At 37.0% G+C, this 21,719-nt stretch overlaps 1 protein-coding gene across 2 annotated transcripts in view; it reads right to left on the bottom strand.

Moving 5' to 3' along the window:
- LOC310724585 (uncharacterized protein) overlaps positions 1 to 21,719 on the bottom strand; it is a 195,004-nt gene that overhangs the window by 117,836 nt on the left and 55,449 nt on the right. The gene's annotated exons all lie outside the window — the stretch shown is intronic.

Here is a 21,719-nt window from a genome sequence, read left to right as displayed (position 1 = left end):
GTATCACCAAGTTGCCACTCTTGGGCTCTTAAGCAAGACCCTTAACCCTCTGTGATCCAGGGATGCTGACCTGAGCTTCCTTACATCGCTGGGATATGTGCTAAAACAATTTCACTTCTGACAAGTAAATGCATCTATTCAATTAGGTATTGTAGAATAAAGTGCCATACCTCCTGAAGCTGTCTGACCTGGCTACCATATCATATAATTTTTTTTATTTGATAATTGAGTATTTGCTTTTAACAATTAAAATTGCTTTATTAATGTTTGTGTTTTGATGGCTGTTTTTAGAGCATATATTTGAGATAATTTTAGAATTAGAATATATAGGAGAAGGCATTGGGTTTGGGAAAGCACATTATTGAACATAAAATCTTGGTAAAATTACCTATACCATTTACAAAATAATGGTTAATGGTTGTCTATGTTTAACCTGCACCAAGACTGAGCAGCAGCTATGATCAGTCCATAGTCTGGCATTTACAACCTTAGACAGTGCTTTCTTGGTACTATCCCAAAGCTTTAAAATGTGACTTAAATTTGATTCTATTTTACAATAATTGTTTTTTTTGTCAAGGCATTTAGAAGACGCCCTTGTCCAGAGCCCTTTTGACTCTGTATATGTTGCATTATTGAACTGTCTGGTTTACTATTCTGTCACTTTATGTCTGTACTTCTCCTGATTCTGATTCTGATTACAGTCCCATTGTTGTTGAGGTGTGCTGTTCAGTGATTATATGTCTTGTATATAGGTTCAATGTAAGTATTCTGTATTTTTGTACTATTTGGCAGATGCAGGGAATGTTTGATAGTCTATATTTTAAAGATTTGCATAGTTCTGGATGGTATGGTAACCAATAGTCTAAAATAATTTGGTACAAATTTGGTGTAAAGTGAGAAATTGTTATATACTGTTTTTATACAAAGTTTTGAGCTGTAAATTAAAAAAAGGTTTGCTGGAAATGCCCTTAAACCAATTTCTCAAGAATCACAAAGCTAATCTTACTTTGACAGGTGGCAAGAATGTGGCAAAGAATTGGGGGGGACGACGACATATAAACCAGTTTTTCCCTGCTCCTGTCAGTGTAAGATTAACTTTCCGATCTTTTTGAAATGGCTTCTGGGGCATTTTCACATCAATGTAATCACATGGAAAAAATAAATTAATTAAATATGCCAGCTGCCTTTCTTGAAGCTTGTCTGTGTGTTCAGAAAAACGTATGTCAAATTGCTTTATATATGTATATTCAGATAAAGTGAGTACACCCCTCACATTGCAGCAACCATTTCGAGATATCTTCCCAAAGGACAATACTATAGAAATTAAACTTGTGAAACTTGGATATATTTTAGAGTTGTCAATGTGCAGCTTGTATAGCAGTACATATTTACTGTCCTCTGAAAATAACTCAACATACAGCTTCCCAAGTGGAAAGGGAGTAATGGGGTGGGGGGAAGGTTAAACTGTTCTATCATGGTGTGGATGGAAAGAGAAATGGTATAGGGGTGGTCCTGAAGGAAGAGTACAGTACGTGTGTAGTGGAGGTAAAGAGAGTTTCTGATAAAGTGATGAATGTGAAGCTAGAAGTTGAAGGGGTGATGATAAATGTCATCAGTGCTTATGCTCCTCAAGTGGGTTGTGAGATGGAGGAGAAGAAAAAAATCTCCTTCCAAGGGGGGGGGGGGGGGGGGATATGGGGACAGATGATTCGAAGAAGAAGACAAAAAAACAAACTCGATCGTGTTCTCTGAGCATTACTGCTGCTACATGAATATGACGTATCACAACGCTATGGAGACCGAGGCTTGTCCTGAGAGTCACATAAAATACAGATAAACATGGCAAAGGTAGAGCTGCATCTTCTTGGAAACAGAACAGGAAAAGAATGTGTGGTGTTTTTTACTGTTTTAAATGACGTTTTAAAAGGCCTGTTTGTGAAAGGGCCAGAAGACACTTCAGTAAATTTATGATTTGCTATAGCGAATTATCTGTACCATATTAAATTGCAGAGCATCATATTTTTTTCCATTGCGTCATACTGCATTATGTTGATTCGAATCGAAACCGGATCGCACTGCATCGTAATAGGGGTTAATAGTATTGAATATAATCAGTAGCTGCTTCATATGTATCTTTAATGAATGGTATCGTTGGCTACGCGACGAGATGCGGATCGAATCGGCCTTAGTTATGGAGATGCACAGCCGTACTCCACACTGAACACTTTCCATATGCATATATGGATATTTTTTTATTATATTATAAGCTTCTGGGAGGAATAAGAGAATAAGAGTTTTATTATATGGTGTAACAGACTGCTTACTCAATATATGACAATTAACTCTTGAGTCTATTTAACGTTTAGTTTTTTTTCTCTTCAGCTCAAAGTAGCCCCCGGTTCCTCGAGGTTTATCCTTAAGCACCACTTGTCTGCTTTTCTTTGAATTCAACAGTAAAAAAAAAAAACATGATTCAGCATTTTTAAGCTGTACAGTCTGTCTCAAGTGGACGTGCTGTCCTTGTTCTTGCCCTCTATGTCCCTTGCTAAAAGCTTGAGAGCATGCTAGCAGCCAGATCGACTTTAGCTCGACAAGATCTTGCCGTTAGCTTTCTCGTGTTTGCTTGTCATGTATCAGAAACGGCACTGGGTTGCAAATGTAAGAGCTGTGTTTTTTTTGGCTCCAGTGTATTGAATTACTAATGGATGGATAACAGCGATGGAAAAAAACCCAGCTTGAGGATTCTTGTTTTCGGATTCTCCGTAAAACATAATGCACATTATTTTGACACGGTGTCTTTATTGGGTGATTCTCTGACTGATGAATCAGAGACTTAATGAAGCCTTGTCAGGCAGATTTATCGTTGATTAGTTCTTGTCCTGCCTGAGGCGCCATCTTATTTCAATATATGTCAAATGGGCGTCTTTTATAAGTCCGAGTAAACAATCGAAACCCTGCTATGCGGTATTGAGTTTTGGTCTCTGCATTGGTGGTAATTGGATTTGTGAAGGGTTGATATATGATGCAGTGACCGAGATGATTCTGCTCATGCGTTGGGCTTGTAACCCTTTTGTGCTGCTGTGTTTGTTGTTGGAGTCGCTAATCTGATTGGTGCAGAGGTATTAGCTCTGAAAGCATTTCTGGATGAGAAGCCGCGCAACCACCGCAAAGTCGTTTAGATTTCTTTAAGAGCACATAGAAGTGTTGCATTTCTTTTAGTACAACAGAAATTAGTTTAAATGAAGGAAATGTATATTTAATAAAAAACAACATGCTGGGGTGCATTAATGGGGTGGTAGCTTAGTGATTAAGATATTGGACTATGGATCCAGAGGTTGTAAATTCAAATCCTAGCCACTTCCAACTGCAATCTCTAAGCCCATGAACACGGCCTTTACCCCCATAGCTGCTCAGTTGAATAAATGAAATAAATGTAAGTCGCTCTGGGTCAGAGGTGTAAAGAGAACCTCAAAATCACACTTGAGTAAACGCATAGAACATCATTTTAAGTCAAATATCCCCAATTGTAATATGACTTCAGTAACAGTCTTTAAGTATCGGATTTAAACAGTATTTGAGTATTTGACTCGTCTTGAACGCTCAAAGATGCACAAGTCCTCGACACCAAGACACGTGTTAGTGAAAAGCCCAAAACAGTTGGTTTGTGTGGTTTTGTTTCCTAAAATACAAATCAAATTGTCCACCTGAACACTGCATTAACCATCAACACAACAACCTCTTCAACACGCCAGAATGAAACAAGTCGGTAAAAAAAAAACAAGGGATGTCCCAAAGTAGAAGAACCGTTAGTATTCAATTGACAAATAAAATGAAAGTAAATAATTTTATATCAAGTACAAACATACAGGGTTATTCAAACAGAAAGAATGAACCGATATCATGACACATTGCTTCAGTTCTCAAGCATCGTCATGGAATGAGTCGTAACCATTCGAAAGAGGAGTTATCTTTTTTTTAAGTTTTGAATGGCTGCAACATGTGCGATGTAGTCTCGTCGTTCTTCTGGAAACTTTCTGTTGTTATATTGAGTAATAAAATTGGTTCATTCTTTTTGAATAACCCTGTATATTCAAAAGTGACTGTGATGTGATGCAGCTCTCAGTCTCAGGGAGTGTGAAATATTTATTCAACTTCAAGATTTGAGCTCGTTTAGGACTGAAATTGAGTCCAGCGGTGCTAAAAAGTTGTTCACAGGCAGCAGGTGTGTGTAGGGGAGTGGTAATGACCTTCAACAGAGGTTAAAATGTAAATAGTAACGATTATTGTGTAATTAAATGATAGTAGAGTAAAATGTACATATATTGAATAATTAATGTAGTTGATTATTTAATACATTTTACTTATATTTTAATACTCGAGAGAGTGAAATGAGAATGTAGCCAAAAAATTGCTTAAGTACAATAAAAGTATATTTACTTAAATATTTTACACCACTGCTCTGGATAAGAGCATCTGCCAAATGCCTTAAATGTAAATGTAATGTTTTGGAACATCAAATTCGCAAGTTAATTCCTGCTCTTATTGATATTGAGCAGCTATAAAAGTGCAAATGTTCTCACTAAAATCTTTTTCAATATCAATACCATTATCAATATTTAATTTTCAAAATATTGGATTTTTTTTATTTTCTTCACAGCAGTATGATATATGTTTTTTGATTTCCTTATTTAAATAATATGCTCTTATTACATTTTTTAGAACAACAATTAGAAATAGTTTTTAGCTGTTTTTATGAAGTATTGTCTTTCCAGGATCCTGTGTCAAAGCTATACTACACAACCTATAACATATGTACATGTATGCAATTTGCCAGACATTCTTATCCAGAACAAGTTGCAATTATCCTATTGCATACAACTGAACAATTGATTGTTAAGGGCCCTACCTGGGGGCCCATCAGTGACAGCTTTGTGGTGCTGGAATTTGAACCCAGGACCTTCTGATCTAAAATTCAGCACAAAACCACTGAGCTACCACTTTCCCCAAAAAGTGATTAATAGTAAGTAAATATAATAATATGATTTGCATAAAATAATATGATTTGCATACACTACTACACTACTGTCAGCACCATGACCACCTTCTGACCAATCAGAATCCAGACTTTATTCACACCGTGCTGTATAATTACTATATACATACAGTTTAATATAATATCAATACCTTGCTTTCATGTTCTTCCTTCCTTTTCATTTACTTAAACGATTTTTTTTTTTTTGCCAGAATAATAAATTATGTATTTTTCACGGCTGGTGTGCAAGAAAAGCAGCTCTGTATAATCATGAGAAAAACTTATCAAACATATGTGACATTTTACTGTGAACTATTTATGCATATGCGATCAGGCATAATCTTGAGGATCTGTGTAATAAATGTCATCTCGGTTTGCCTTCCCTTATCTGAAGCATAGAAGCAGTTCCTGGGAGAAGTTTAAAACCTCAGATGTTAGGGAGAGACGATGATTCTGAATGACATGTTCTACTGGGAAGTTTGGATCTTCAGATATTTCTGTTTACAGCATATACAGAATCCGTTTACAGTGAATAAAGAGTAATGGGGTTTGTGTTCAGGGTGCATTTATAGGCATAGAAAACGAATAGGGAGCAAAATGAATGCATTTTCCACACTCTTGATTTAATTCTGGATTCTGATTGTTTAGAAGGCATTGATTCAGGTTCTATAACAGCAGCTCTGATTGTAATGCAAATTCCATGTTTATATCAATGCACTCGTTTTAATTGAATATCGCTTTTATAGAAACAGCTCTTCCACATGGACCTCTATGGCAGATGCTCCATGAGATCTAAGACTGAAAATGAACATACAAAAAAAGCAGTGTTTATTTACAAAAGTATAAAATAGTGAAATCATAGGGTCCGTGGAAATTCATTTGTTTTTCCTTTTTTTTAAGAAAAAAAAAAAACAAATGAAATAATTATGAGAAACTAAATTTTTTTTGCTTAAAATAATCGCTTCAAATCTTTGAAATGAGGCAAATGGAGCTCTTTGAAATTCTCCTCATTTCTTGCCATCTTGGGTTTGTGGGTTTCTTGAAGATTTAAAATAACTGAACAACCATCAGCATAGAATCCACCAGTGGCTTCATCCAACATTCTGGTTTTCACTCCGAGAAGTTCATATGGATCACAACACGGTTTTTAAAATCAACCAAAAGATTTAGAGGAAATCGGAGTCTAACAAATGTCCTGTTTTTAAAATGTTATGCCATGCCCGCAAGGCCCCCCCTGCTGGCCTAAACCCTATCAGACTCACCGAGTTACGTCTTTACTTTTGTCCGTAGATATGTATTAAATTATTTCAAAGAATCTATTAGTTCCATTTCATAGCTTTTCTCTCTGATGTGCTGCTAAAAGAAGAGTCTGTTCATGTTACAGTTTCTCTCCGATCTGATTTCAGCCCGTACATCACGTGTTCCCGGAGTCAAAGGAATCTGCGTTGAGCCTTCAAAATAATCAATGCGGGCACCAGCAGCATGAAGTTTCGAGTTGGTGACACTGGGGCCATCGAGCAGGTGTCGAATAAAATTGACATTTTCACGTCCTTTAATTGGATGGTCTTAGAGCGCACTAGTCTGAGCTCGCCAACCGCATCTGTAGCAAATTGCACAAGCTCAAATATATTGAAGATTTGATAGCTGTTTTTGTTCCACAGTGGCTGACAGAGGAGAAGAAATCGATTTGGTCGCAGATGCAGTTACAAGGACATTTACAAGACAGACTTTTCAAGTGAAACTGGACATCATCAGGAAAAGTCGCCAAAACACTGTGTGTGATGCAGCACTGTGTTTTTCTCTAATATTGTTGGTTTTTATAGCCGGAATGTCATAATGATGTGTATTCAGAAGTAGATTGAATCAGGTATATGCACCACTCACCACTGACCTGCGAATTATAAGACACGTGAAAACATGAACCAATAACAAGACAGGGGTGGGCACATTGTTTGATTTAAAACATGAGTGACACAAAATCAGTGATATAGAACATCGAAGATGCACTAGCATTCTCCATGAGCACTCCATAAGCTGCATGCCACATTTGGAATTTTGGGTTGGGGGGTGTCAATCCCTGATACATAACACTCCAACACAAATGACATTTTTATATTCTTTTATTTGTAAGTTTGTGTTCTGTCTTATGAAAGCATAAAATGGCATTCGATAGTATTTGTAAGGTTTTTGAAGAAATCATGCTGAGATATTTTGCCAGAAATGATTAACTTAGATGGCATCACTAAATAATGATAATGTCATTTTGCTTTGTAGGTGACAAGCTCTTAATTATCTATTAAAACCCCAAACCTTACAATAAGTCATACCCTGCATTTGTCAGTCTCCAGACAACAAAGCGAAATGACGGCTGCTCGCTCACTTTCACGATGTAATTGGTTAATATTCCAATTTACGAATTGATGACATCTGTACGTCTATTTTATTCTTCTCCCGAGAAGCTGAAACCAGATGCGATCAATTTGCTTGTCATTTTTTGTAACATCAAATGCTGTGTGTGTGTGTGTGTGTGTGTGTGTGTGTGTGTGTGTGTGTGTGTGTGTGTGTGTGGCCTAAAAAAACTGAAGAAAAAAGATGAGTCTTCGAGGAAGAGGCCCTTAGTGATACATTTAGAGCGTAGCTAATCCTTTCTCATTCTCCTGTGTCTTTATAACAAGCTGTGAGACAGAATTCAGACAGGAAGCTCGATGCGGGGGCCGATGCGATTCATATCTCGATGCATAGCCAACAATATGATACAGCTACCAAAGCGAGTAAGATACGATTTCTATTCGATTCAACACAATTCGGTTCAATGCATTACGATTCAATGTATAAAATATGATGCTCTGCAATTCAACATGGTGCAGACAGATCACTTTTATTTCTTCTGTTCAGACAGACAGCAAATCATCAATTTACTTAAGTGCCTTTTGACTTCTAACGCATAGCTTTTTGACAAATATGTTAGTTTCCTGTTCTGTCTTCAGCAAGATGCAGCTCTACCTCTGCCATGTTAATCTGAATTTCATGTGATTCTCAGGACGCGCCTCGGTCTCGTGTGATGCTTCATATTCACGTAGCAGCAGCGATGCTGAAAGAACATGTTTTGAGAAATTGATCTACATATCAAATAGTGGTAACAAATTATTTGTCACTTTCTAAATAATAACTAAATAATAAATAGTTTCTTACCAATTATGTGCAAAACGATGCATTGCAATACTACATGGATGTATCATTATTTTTCCATGAGTCTAACCAGTGAGAGAGTCTAAGCAGAGTCCAGAGGAGCTCATTCTTTATACTCCAGACTCCAACTCAGCCAGGAAAAGTTTCCTACTGGGAAACTCATGTTGATCATCCTGGGATATACAGTATTTATTAGGGCTGTCAAAATAAACTGGTTAATAACGTAGCGTTAACACAAATTAATTTTAACTTCACTAATGTTATTAATGCAGCATGCATTTCTGTTTGACCATTTTTATTATAAATATAATTAAATAAAATTGAAAGAGGCGAAAACCTTCAACGCAACACATCTACTTCTGACGTCCTTTCTTTACTCAGATATAACAATAAATGAACAAAAATATTTTTTTAACCACTAAACCTTTATTGTACTGATGTGCCAAGTGTGTGTGTGTGTGTGTGTGTGTGTGTGTATATATATATATATATAGTGCAATAGTATTTATATTGTTTAACTTTATTTGCATTTAAAAATCCTCCCATAGCATGAAAAAGCAGTTTTAGCTTTAGCTTTAGCTCAGCATTCAGCTAAAAAACTTTGATATGCCTCTTGTAAAACCAAAAGTTTTGAGTAAATTGGAGGTTTGTTCCTGACCTTTCGATCCAGTTAATACCAGTATTCAATAGGATTTAGGTGCAGGCCATTCCATGACAAATATCACTCCAGATGACTGTTTGCTTTCAAAAAATAACACTAATAGAGTTTAGACGTACACTTCAGCGTATGGAGAAGTTCTTTCCAATGAGCCGCAGTCCAGTCAGAATTACATCGTGTTAAAGTATGGAATGGGATCCATGTTGGTTCAGGATTCCTTTCACTTTCTGGTTTACAACTTTCCCTGCTCCAAAACAACTTCAAACCATTAAGCTTCCAACCTCCATGTTTGACTGTGGGGGTGAGACAGTCTGCTAACATCTTTTCTTTTTTTCAACATCTTGCAAAAGTTCATCTGTTGTTGACAAAAATGTCAAATTTGGATTCATTTGTCTACAGAACTGTTAGATTTTTTGGGGGGGTTTTGCCTTTAACATAGTTTGTTGGATAGAAGCAAAATGTATGTGCATGTGTCTCAAAAACCTTAGGTGCTTCCAAAGGCTGTCAAGTTCACAGTTAGCTAATCAAATCCATTTTCAGCTCCACCAACGTCCATGTCACTTGGATTTACTATTTTATTCGCTGCAATTAATGACCTCAATTCTTCAAAATTTTACTTTCAGCTTCCTTTCTCTGACTTTGCACATACATGCTAGATAAATCTAGACATCTATAATTTTCTGCTGACACATATGCAGACATGCATTTAAGCACACATCCACATTCTCACTTAAGCAGATGTGGCCTTTGTCAGCTCAGCAGAACGAGCTCTGCAGTGGAGGTTGCTCCTTTCAGCGTTTTTAGTGCATTATTGGACTCAATTGACCTCTGTGCTGCAATCTGAGATGGTGTAACGGGTATTAGGTGCTCTGTTGAGCTTTGAGTTTGGCCTGGGAGTGGAGCAGAAATTGTCCTGATTGTAGTGGAATTGAAATAAATTCATTTATTTACCTTGCTGTCAGTGTTGGTGGTGTGATACAAGTTGCAGTGTGATGAAACTCTCTCTCTCTCTCTCTCTCTCTCTCTCTCTCTCTCTCTCTCTCTCTCTCTCTCTCTCTCTCTCTCTCTCTCCCCAAATTCCAATAAAGTTGGGACACTGTGTAAAATTTAAATATCTTACAGTGGATAGGCAGAGTCTCTTAGAGGTAAAGATGGGCAGAGGTCCAACTAACAAAAGAGTGTGCCTACAAATTGTGAAACAATTTCAGAATAATGTTCCTCAGCATCAAATTGCAAAAGAGTTTCATCAGTTACAGATCATATCATCAAAAGTTTCAAAGAATCTAGAAAAATCTCGACAAAGGACGAGGGTGGAATTCAATTGGATGCTTGTGATCTTTGGGCCATCAGGTGACACTGCATTTAAAACAGTAGTAATTCTGTAATAGAAATCACTGCATTGGCTCATTAAAACCTCCAGAAATAACTGTCTGTGAACAAAGTTTGCCACGTCATCTACAAATTCAGGTTAAATCTCTGTTATGCAAAGAAGAGGGTATGTGTGAGCATGATTCAGAAACGTTACCATCGTCTCTATCATCCTCATTTAAAATATACTGAGGCAATGTAGAGAAACGTTCTGTTGTTAGTTGAACGACTATGGACACCATGTTCTCTGGACTAAAGAGGAGCGGGACCGTCTGGCTTGCTATCAGCGCTCAGTTCAAAAATAAACATTTTCAAAATAGTGAACAGTATATACACGTTTTAGAACAACAAATGCTTCCATTCAGAAAACATATTTTTTTCAGGGAAATCCTGCATCTATTACAATAGCATAGTAGTAAAAGAGTCCAGGCCTGCCTATAGTAATGACCTTTCACTGTTTGAATACATTTAGTGCATAATGAAACACAGAACACAATAAAGGACAACCAGAAATGTTGAGCAGCTAGAATCCTGTATTAGACACATATAAGACAAAATTCCTCTTCCAAAACTTCAGCAAATTATCTTCTGAATTCCCAGATGTATGTGGTTCTGTGGTAACAAGTTATTTACTGAGTTGTATAGTGGATGCTCTGTGTAAACTGATTGCTCTTTGATATGATGAAGTTCACTGTAAGGGGACTTTTTATTCTTACTCTAAAAATGAAAATGATTTTTTTCCATTCATTTAATGTGAATGCAGTCAATTGATAGCCTTTTGCAGATGCCCTTATACAGAGAGACTTCCAACTAAGCAGTTGAGAGTTAAGGTTCTTGTTCAAGGGCCCAGCAGAGGAACATTGGTGGTGCTGGGCTTTGAACTTCTGACCTTCTGATTAAGAGTACAATGCCTTAACCACTGAGCTACGTAGGAGAGGAGGTAGGACACTGGTTAAGGCATTGGATGAAGTGTGAACCCGTAACAATATTTAAGTGATCAGCCATCTGTGATTAAGTCATGTGATCAAGAATTTGAAGTGCAATGGCTGCTGAGGAACATTGATCATGAGCTGTCTATACACACTCACACACAAACACGGATATACATGGACAGCTCACCCGTTTGAACCTGTTCCTGAACCTGTTCCTGTTCCCCATGACACCAGTAATGATGTATGATGTGTGTTTCGGTTTGTTCAGCACTCACAGTGACGATGACTTTTGGCGCTTTCATTAGCTCTATTAAATTCCCATGCTGGTTCAAACTGAGCAACAATATCATGCAGGGAAAATAAAGGGAACAGGATTTGACAACATTTCCAGGTGCTTCTTGTCATGGCGGTCAGGATTTGTTAGTGCCACACAGACATGTAATTAGTCATTTCCAAATAAAGCCGGCGCTGTTCTGGTTATTTGTGCCCTGTTTCTCCATCCTGGTCTTCTGCATGTCTGACGATTGATAGTGAGAGCTGTAATGAGTCAAGAGAGAGAGAAAGAAAGGTCAGTGTAAGTAATAAATTGTCCTTATTGATTCTGTTTGGCTTGACAGATTCCGATTGCTTTGATGACCTCCAGGTAACAAAGCTCACAGCAACCAGGAACAGTTCAGTGCTAGTGATCTTCGCTAGTGTTTAGTGTTTAGCATTTTTTTTGGTTTACTTTGAGCTTTAATAAATCGTTGTTAGTTATAAATGATAGCTTTAGAAATGAGTTCCCAATGAGCTAAAAGCTATAGGTAAAATCTAAGTAGTTATCTAAAGCTGCTTAGGACAATGTCCTGTGAAAAGTGCTACGGAAATAACGTTGGATTGAATTTCAATTACGTTTCAATAGCGCTTTTTACAATGGACATTGTCCCCGAACAGCTTAATGGAATGTGAGAAATAAAGAACAAAATTCCCTTATATTTAAATTTATGTCTTTTTTATTCCCGATTAATAAACCTGGGGCGAATGTGGCAAGAAAAATTACCTTCAATGGGATGAGGAAGAAATTTAGAGAGGAACGAGACTCAAAAGGGGAACCCATCCTCATCTGGGTGACATCAAGAGTGTGATTATAAAATATTAAAACATTACAAACACCAGAAAGTGAAAAATATCATCAGCACCAGAGTGTGTGATTATGAGTAATGTCCTTGCTACAGTCATGCAGTCAGTTGTGGTACCAGGTGCTCCTGAGCAATTTGAATTGAATTAAATTGAATTAAGTACATTGAATACATAATCCAGGACTTTTTCTAAACAATTTAAAACTTGATTTTCACCAAAAATACAAATGTGTACATGCATGTTACTCAAATATTATTGTATCATATGTAATATGTAAGTATTATATTATACTGTTTATGCATGGAAACACCCCTGTATGAGGAGGAAACTTTAAAAAGAGGCAGACCCAAAAGGGAATTAATTCTCAACCTCACCAAATGTCCGTTTATTATAGTTCAATCATTGCTCAGGTAAGAAACTGTTCCCTGATAGACACTTGAGTGCAAAACTGTTCATGGCAAATGCAACCATTAGGCTGTTCATCTGGAACCATCCTCAGCAGTAGCGAGTGGTCTCCAATCGAAAAGAACTCTATCCAGAGGTAGGGTGCCAAGATGAATCAGGGAAGTATGAAATGAAGAGCCAGAAGATAACACAGAGATAAGGGATCTCTGGGAACTTTTATTCATACATCTTCAGCTGCATTGATTGCTCTCCAATTGGAAAGACCTCCATCCAGAGTTAGAGCATCAGGATGAATTAGGAGACGATTGGAGATTGGCGCATGGAGACCCAAGTCATTGTTTCAACAATGTTGTGAAGACTGTTCTGTTCATTCATTTACATAAAACAATACATTAGTTTACATTTCAGTGACACTGTTTATTGAAAAGCTTTATACAAGTGATGCTCATGAATATTGATTTATCATCACACCTGGAGGTGGCAGAGTTTAAGATGCTGTGATTTTCATCAGGAGGGACGAGTATGGACCGAATAAGAAATACGTCTTTTGGAGGGACCGCCCAGGTAGGATGTTTAGGTTGGAGATAAGGTAAGAGCAGTGTGATTGAGATGATTTGGACATGTGCAGATGAGGGACATGGGGTATATGGGTTAAGGAATGTTGATGATTGAGCTTCCATGCAGGAGGAAAAAAGAAAGGCCAAGGAGTGGGTTTAAAACATGCAGGTGGTTTGTTTGAGGCAAATGTAGGGAACAGAGTAAAATGTGAAAAGACGATCTACTGTGGTGACCCCTGACCTGAGCAGCTGAAAGAAGAAGAAGAAGCAATCTCTTACCTTGTAATAGGTATATTAAGATGGAATTCCACTTTAAAAACTAAAACATATATTTGTGCCATTCCTGGAAACAGTTCCTGTTCAACTGGGCCTTAACCCCCAACAGCTCAGTTGAAATTTGATCTGGAAGAGGGTGCTCAACAAATGCTATAAAGGTAACTGGATCTCACCCTAATTCATTCGGCTTCTCCCATTAGGGGTCACCACAGCAGATCATCCGCATGTTTGATTTGGCACATGTTTTTACGCTGGATGCCCTTCCTAACGCAACCCTCCCCATTTATCCGGGCTTGGAACCGGCACTAAGAGTGGCTGGGGTTGGTTCCCACTAGACCACCAGGGAATGCTCATAATGTATTTTTTTGTTAAGTTTTTGTATTTATTTAATTTACATTTACGTTTGCGGCATTTAGCAGACGCCCTTATCCAGAGCGACGTACAAAAGTGCTAGTGTAATTTAATTGAGTTCCTTTGAATTTAAAGCTTCTTTCATGCTGATGTTTTTAGAAATCTCCTCATCATCCCTCACAAATAAATGAGAATCTGTTCAGGAGGAAGTTGGCTGACTTGTTAATGAAGATCTGCATTCATCTCATTAAGGACCATTTATAAATGCAAATCCGATATTTTCTTTGGTGAGGGATCTCAGGGGGCAACCGATCACTGATTGATCGATTGGGTAATTCCGTCCAGCCGTATGGCTGGTAATGAGCAGATGGAACCCAAGGTGCATTTGCACGAAAACAAGCCACTAATCAGGTTTGAGGGCCCGCTCTGCTTAGAACTTGTTTTGATTGGCGCTTGGTGAATCTACTTATTACCAAGATACAGTTCAGCATTAGTTCAACAGCAAGCAGATCATTTAGAGAGGAATAAATAATGACTTGAACTCGCCACAACACCGTGACCTTAATAATGTGATTTTTTTTTTATAATTTTTTTTTAAAGCAGGTTTTGGGTTCATGATCATTGTAATAGAAATCAGTCAGTGTTTGAGTCATTAATATCATTCTATAAATAGATCAGTGTGCTGAGAGTCACATTCGAGTCTTTTCACATAAACTGAGTTGATTAAGTAAAAAGTCTTATGACAAAAATGATAATAGGAACATTATAGTTATAATAAATCATAGTACTTCGGATACTTAACTACATTTAAAGGCAAAAACTTTTGTAATTTTACTCAAGTGAAAGTTTAAATGGACACTTTTACTTTGTGGGTCCCTACTTTTACTCAACTACATGATTTGTGTACTTCGTCCACCACTGGTGATAAGAGCTTTGAGGTAAGAGGATGCTGGTCCATTTTTGGCTTTATAGGCAAAACTGCAATTACCACAAACCACAATTACCAAAACATGATTGTTCGTGCTCTACCTGTTCACCACTGCTGAACTGCATGCTGATGATGTCATAGCCTATAGTTCAATAGGTGTCAACAACATAGATTCTACATGCATGTACCCAAGTTTATTAGATCTATGACCCACAATGGGAATTGTCATGGTCTTATAAAATGGTAGCATTTACATTTATAGCATTTGGCAGACGTCCTTATACAGAGCGACTTGCATTGTGTTGAAACTCTGCTCTCTGTATGCACTGAAAGCGACAGTTGAAGACCTACCGTTTCCTGAAACACTTACATTTCCAAATTTGCTTTGTAGAATTCAAAAGTTATTTTTATATTAAGTTCGTAATCTTGCGTACCAGTGTAGATTTATTCATTACTAGAGACTCAAAGCACTTTTGTACATCGCTCTGGACAAGGGCATCTGCTAAATGCCGCAAATGTAAATGTAAATGAAACACAGCACTCGTGGAGCAGAGAGGTATAAGGGCTTTTGTTTGGGGGACCAATAGTGGCAGTTTCCAATTAGTAGCCCAGAGCCTCAACCACCAAGCTACTAGTTCCCTATTTATGGAATTACATCTAATAAAGGAGTCTCCAGTGTCAGCTCTTTGTTACTAGGATAAATTTGAAGTATAGATTATGTAGTTATATAAAAAATAAATGGAAGGATGATGAGCTGGTGAGTTAACAGCATTTAACTCAACACCTGCTATAAAATTAGAGAGAACAGGAACTGATTTGTTTTTCAGCTGTTTTACAACATTACATGTAATTATTAATAAAGAAAAGTATTTGATCAGTTAAAAAACTATACTTTGGTGTGGTAAAGTTTTGCGCTTAGTAATGTAACATTTTAATGATCACCGCTTTCTTAATAAAAAGTGTTAAATGTCATTTAGGTTTTCATTTAACATCCACATCAACCTTCACTCATCTCTGTTTTACCTTTTCACAGAATTTTATTTCACTAGAAACCGTAAGCAGGCATGCCTGGGAATAAAATCAGCTCATACTCAGATGTGGGTTTTGCCATTTTTAATCTGTTTTTTATCTGCATCTGGCCACTCTAATCCCGCCTACTTCTCATGTCTCTGTCCACTCTGTGCACTAATTAATGTCACTCCACCAAATCTGAGTCCAGTGATCCAGGTTCCATGTCTCGCTTTAAATGTCAAGTGTCTAGCGGAAAGCAAGAGGCCTTGAAAAGGGACAGTGCGAGAAGGGATCATTTTCCAGTCGGGCCTCTGAGGAACATGCTGATGTTCAAGAGACCTGAAGAGGGGCATGAGGGCAAAATGAAAAAAAAGTATGCACTACCTTTTTTATTTTTTTATATATATTTCTTTTTTCATGTGTACCCTAATATAAATATAATATTAAACACATTATACACAACATTGATGACAACCATCTAAACATAACATTTGTGTCTGCTGCTTTTTGAACATCCTATTTCACATTTAGTCCCTATAAGTTCCACTCTTCTGAAAGATGTTTAACTAGATTTTGTAGGGTGCTTGTGGACATTTGTGCTTATTCATCCACAAGGGTGTTAGTAAAGTCAGGTACTGATGTAGGCCAGGTGAGGAGGCCTGGGGTCAGTCAGCATTTACATTCATCCCAAAGGTTGTTAACAGGATTGGGGCTCTGTAGCAGGAGATCTTCCACTCCAACCCATGTAAAGCATTTCTTCATGGAGCTGGCTTTGTGCACAGGAGCATTGTCATGGTGCAACAGGTTTGGGTCTTCTTTTTCAAGTGAAGGGAAAATCTCATGCTACAGCATCTAAAAATGTCCTCTACATTTGAGTGCCTCCAACTTTGTGGTAACAGTTTGTGGAAGAACCATAGTCACATACAGTACCAGTTCTATACAGAGTGAGATAACTATAATAAATATTTCCTAATGCCCTAACTGAGCTCGATAAAGAGCTTTCGCTTTAACATATGAACATATGAATACAGTCATTATGATGAATGGGTCATGGCACCAGATAGACTAATTTGACAAAGTGAAGAAGAAAAGTAGAAAGAACAAGGAAATGGTACCAGACGTTAACACTAACAGCTTCATTATTATTTGTCCATCTCTTTCTCATTTTCTTCATCTCAGTTTGATTTGGAAAAGCAGAATTTTAGATCTCATGAGCTGTATATTAAATAAATAAGAAAAATTAAGCATTATTTAGAAAAATTAATGTGTGTGTTTACTGTGACAAATCTAAAACTGTTACAACACCGCCTCTGTTCGGAGCGAGCAGTTACACCGTTCCGTTAATTCCAGCAGCCTTTCATGGAAATGTCAAGTGTGACAGTAAGAGAAGCTGAACGCTACTTCAGTTCAACCCGCTTATTAAATTCATTGGATAAATTTCAGCTCACCAATGTGCACGTTTCCGATCTCTAAAACAGAAGTGCCCTTCAAACCCTGGGGCATTTTTAAAGCAGAGAATACCTTTTAGTTTCCTGTGCTTTCAGCTCAGAGAGAGACCGAATATGTGCTTCTGCCCTGATGAGTCCAGTTTCCAGGTCAGGTGTGCTCACTGAATGTGAGATGAATCATCAAGAGTTGGGAGTTTTTACTCTCTGCTGCTTGGTGCAGTATCAGTGTTAAAAGACCAAAATCTCAATTGAACAAGCTTTACAAGTCAAGTTCGATAAACCGAAATGCATTATTTTTGGCTATGAGAGCATTTAGGGTAAAACAAATCATATCTAATTTTATTTGTCACATATACATTCATACAGAGTACGAGATACAAAATGCTTGTTACGACTGTCTATCATGTAATGTAAACAAATAAATAAAAATTGAAATATCTAAAAATAAAATATCAAGTATAAAAAGTATAAGGTATATATATATATATATAATTATTATTATTCTTATTTATATCTATATTTACTATATAAATATTTCTGTAAATTTTTTTATCTATATATTATTTATATCTATTATTTACAGTATATATATATATTACACCTATGTCCAGGCAGATATTTAACAGTCCAAATTTTCAACTTTATTTTTATGAAAAATGACACATTCTCAGCATCCAGACTGTTCATATCTACAAACATTCACCTAAAATACTTAGCCATGCCTCTTGTAAAACTTGCCAAATATGTTCTTTACTAGTTGGAGACTTCTTTCTTGTGATCCAGTTAATCCCAGAGCAGTTCAATAGGATTTAGGTGCGGTGACTGTGACTGTGCAGGTCATTCCCTGATGGATATCACTCCAGATGACTGTTTGCTCTCTGAATAACTCTTACAGAGCTCGGATGTACACTTCGGCTCATCGTCTTTGAAGTCGAGTCCAATAAGCCACAGTCCAGATAAAACTGCATGGTGTTAAAGTATGGAATGGTTTTAACTTTCTGGAAAAAAGTCTTCATCTTTCCCTGAACCAAAACAACCCCAGTGTTCCAATTCATCCCAAATGTGTTAAATAGGGCTGAAGTAAATCTACTTTGTTACTCTGCTTACATAATTTTATTGCTACTTTTTCTACAGAGGTTTTAATGAGTATCAAAGATATAAGCAATTATTATTCTTTACTCAACCACATTTATGATTCAATGTTTAACTTTTTACTCCACTATATTTTAATAACACAATGAGCGTTTCCGATTCCATTTTTGCACCTCTGTTGCAGATGTCATTAAGGCTCAACACTCCCGTGAACACATCTGCTGAATGTGAGTGACTTTTTTAACACCGTCCAAAAATAAACTCAATTCCAAAAACTTTAAGAACCAGCTTTTGTTGAAGCTGAATACAAATATTGTCCCTTTTTTGAAACCGAGAAGTGCATCAAATCACAGTCAGCTCTGAATATTTGACTTTTATTGTATTTTTCCCTTGTGCATCTTTGAGCATAAATACCCAGGTACTGTTCGAATCAGATACTCTAAGACTCTTACACAAGTCATATTGGAATTAGTGAGTTTTAACTTGTAATGGAGGAAATGTTTTAGGAATGTATCTATATTTTTACACTTTACACCTCTGATTTTCACCACTGTTAGAAATCTGATTATACAATAAGCGAAAATGCTACGTATTTTAAATGTTGTGCCTTTTTTTTTATCAATAATTTATGGCGACTGCTACAAACTACCACCAGGCCTACTGCATGGATTGCGTGTAATTTATCATTTGCTTATTTTAATTGGGATTGGGATCGTTTTGAATTTGCATGCCCCACATTTCCAGCATCTAAATGTCCATTACATGGTGAAATGGAAATCATTAAAAAAAAAAAAACTGTCTCGTATCTGCTTCTACGCTGGCTAATGCAAGTTTCATCATCCAACCTCACCATCATGTGCCTCATTTCTGAGGCTGTCGCTCGGGTGACAGTGGCAGAAGCGAGACACCTGAGAAAATTGGATCCATTTCAGTGAAGAATAAGATGAGGGGGGTGAGGTGAGGAGGGCCGAGGGAGAGCAGAGGCGACGCTTATTGAGTATAAAATCATCAGAGTCAGGTGTGAGATCTTCTCCTCCAGCACCTTCCTGAGCAATATCCTGACCAAGCAGCACATCCCGACCATCACAGCAGAGAGGTATGGTGGTTATTTTGGGCTTCGAGGGCACGGGCACAGTGTCATGGTCAATAAACGAGTGCAGTAAAATGAGGGGATTAAAGCCTGGAGCGAGGCCGGGTCACGTAATGTCTGTTTTTGTTATTAATCATGCATTCCGTTTTCTACAGTGTTTTTTTAAACACTAGGGAAAAAGACTTGCAGGAAGAAAAAATTTAATAAATAGCTAGGAAAAAAAAAATGGATTTGGATTTTTATGGAATAAAATAATATGGCATCTGCTCATTAAAGAGGCACTGATCTAAAAACTCAGAAAATACAGTGTAGACCTATGATATGGAAAGGTGATAGCATATACCACACCACCCCCCCCAATCCTATTTTGTCAATTTAACTACAAAGAAATATTATATATTTAATAAGTAGAACAATTAAAGATAATTGTATCAATGTAAAAAAAAAAAATGCTTGAATCAACATTTGGGGACAAAATGTATAATTATGTCAACAATTATGTGAGGACTTTTTTCACGGACGTTTGATGGCACTTAGTTGGAAAAAACAATTTTTTGAACTGCTTAAGAGTATTAAAACGCTTCATTGTTTGCAGCTTTAAGAAAATAATTAAAATCTGGGTGGTAAATAATATAATAGATATTTGCATCACATGGATTTTTGACTGTTCAGCAATAAAACATGACATCATACATACAGATAAGTGTTACCACAAATAATTACAAATAAAAAAATTCATAGTCTATATATATTATACTTCCTCTCCTTTCAGCTTCTCCCATTAGGGGTCATCATAGCGGATCATCCGTCTCTATACTACTGTCCTTTACATCTCCCTTTTTCAAACCAACTACCTGCATGTCTTCCCTCAACACATCCATAAACCCCCTCCTTGTCCTGACAGTTCTACAGTCCCTCACTGAACTCATAAACCAAAACCTGTTCCAGCATGATAATGCCCCTGCGCACAAAGCCAGCTCCATTAATATATGCTTTACATGGGAACTAAATGTGGAATAAGATGTTTAAAAAGCACATAGCCATCTTATGTGTCTATAAACATTTGCCCTTATAGACTTGTTTCAGGATAAATTAAGAAAAAATGTTTCCTATTCATGGTAATTAAATATTAAATATATTAAATATTAAACATCAGTATGTAATGTATCTATACTTCGATCTACCAATCCCTATGGGCAATAAGATTCAGTTCAAAATGCCAGGTTTGTTATTAAAGGTATACATACTGTGTGTGTATATATATATATATATATATATATATATATATATATATATATATATATATATATATATATATATATATATATAAAATGGATAACTATTCAAAGAATTAAAGAATTGCCGTGTTGCAGAAGTTCAGAAATATTTTTCTCCTCCAGAAATCCTCACATTGCATGGTAACAAATGTGTGTGTGTGTGTGTGTGTGTGTGTGTGTGTGTGTGTGTGTGTGTGTGTGTGTGTGTGTGTGTGTGTGTGTGTGTGTGTCTGTGTATATGTATATGTTGGTGTTTTTTTCTCTGTACATAATTCACCTTCAACGTATCATTTAATGAAAAAAAGTAATAATAACTAGCTGAATTTTAAAGCTTAACATTTTGTTTAAAACTTTATTAGCGTTTTATGATAAGTCCTGAATTTGATCATAAAAGATTAACAGTAGTTCAAATATTAACTACTAATCCTTTTAATTCACAATTCAGCCGTTAATTTACTTAACTATTTATCGCTGATTATAAAATTCGGATCGAATGTTTCATTTTTTGAAGCACAAAAGGGCGCACCAGGTTATTCCCTGACAGCCCTATGATGTAACCACTTTGCCCTTTTTTACGTTCGTTTTTTCCCTCCAGCTCTGGTTACCCTGAGTCATCAGCCAAATAAAAAATGGCTCTAATGAGAAGCTCGACGCTTTGGTAAATCCCAGAATAGCGGATCGGATTCTGGCTCAATGACCTTCTGTCTCTAATACACCCTGCACAAGTATACAGCCGCCGCAATCATCTGCTTCCTCATTCCTCGCATTTTCCCCTAAACTATTTTATTGGGCCTTTTTTTGATTGTTGCCTTTGGTGCACCGTGTCATCACATGCATGCTTCCGTCACTTGTCTTTGCTTCCCTGAGAACGGAACTGAAATAGCGCTAGCATCGGTGTATGCTTTTGTTGAGAGAGCAAAATGGAAGTGACCGACTCGCTCAACTTCCAGGGCTGCATAGACACAGAGGGTCATTGAGGAGTTGAT

Source organism: Silurus aristotelis, assembly GCF_946808225.1.
Source record: "Silurus aristotelis genome assembly, chromosome: 4".
Lineage (NCBI taxonomy): Eukaryota > Metazoa > Chordata > Actinopteri > Siluriformes > Siluridae > Silurus > Silurus aristotelis.
Note: the sequence above shows the minus strand (reverse complement) of the source record. Positions and strands in the feature narration are given on the sequence as shown.